Here is a 910-nt window from a genome sequence, read left to right on the forward strand (position 1 = left end):
TCTGGCTGAGATCAACTGAACCAACCAGACACTGATGTAAACTTCCTTTAAGACTGTAAACACTTTACGGGTCAGACTGGTTCTGTTGGGCTCCAGCAGCTGACAGAGGTTCATCCTCTGAGGAGAATCTAGATCCTTCAGAAGCTCCTCAGAGGATCTTGTGGATCTCTGAAGACCCTGGTCCTCCTCAGAAGACCCTGGTCCTCCTCAGAGACCCTGGTCCTCCTCTAAAGACCCTGGTCCTCCTCTGAAGACCCTGGTCCTCCTCTGAAGACCCTGGTCCTCCTCTGAAGACCCTGGTCCTCCTCAGGGACTCGATCCACACCAGCTCCTCAGATCCTCTGAGAACATGATGTCATGCTTCAATGGAGGTGATGGTCCGTAATATTAAGTTACCATGGTGATTTACCCCGATAACAAATGAACGAGCTTCGTAGGACTGAAAACTCTGAAGTTAACCTGGATTAAACCTGAAGTTAACCTGGATTAAACCTGAAATTAACCTGGATTAAACCTGAAATTAACCTGGATTAAACCTGAAGTTAACCTGGATTAAACCTGAAATTAACCTGGATTAAACCTGAAGTTAACCTGGATTAAACCTGAAATTAACCTGGATTAAACCTGAAGTTAACCTGGATTTAACCTGAAATTAACCTGGATTAAACCTGAAGTTAACCTGAAGTTAACCTGGATTAAACCTGAAATTAACCTGGATTAAAACTGGATTTAACCTGAAGTTAACCTGGATTAAACCTGAAGTTAACCTGAAGTTAACCTGAAGTTAACCTGGATTAAACCTGAAGTTAACCTGAAGTTAACCTGGAATAAAACTGGATTTAACCTGAAGTTAACCTGGATTAAACCTGAAGTTAACCTGAAGTTAACCTGACGTTAACCTGGATTAAAC

Source organism: Limanda limanda, chromosome 17, assembly GCF_963576545.1.
Source record: "Limanda limanda chromosome 17, fLimLim1.1, whole genome shotgun sequence".
Taxonomy (NCBI): domain Eukaryota; kingdom Metazoa; phylum Chordata; class Actinopteri; order Pleuronectiformes; family Pleuronectidae; genus Limanda; species Limanda limanda.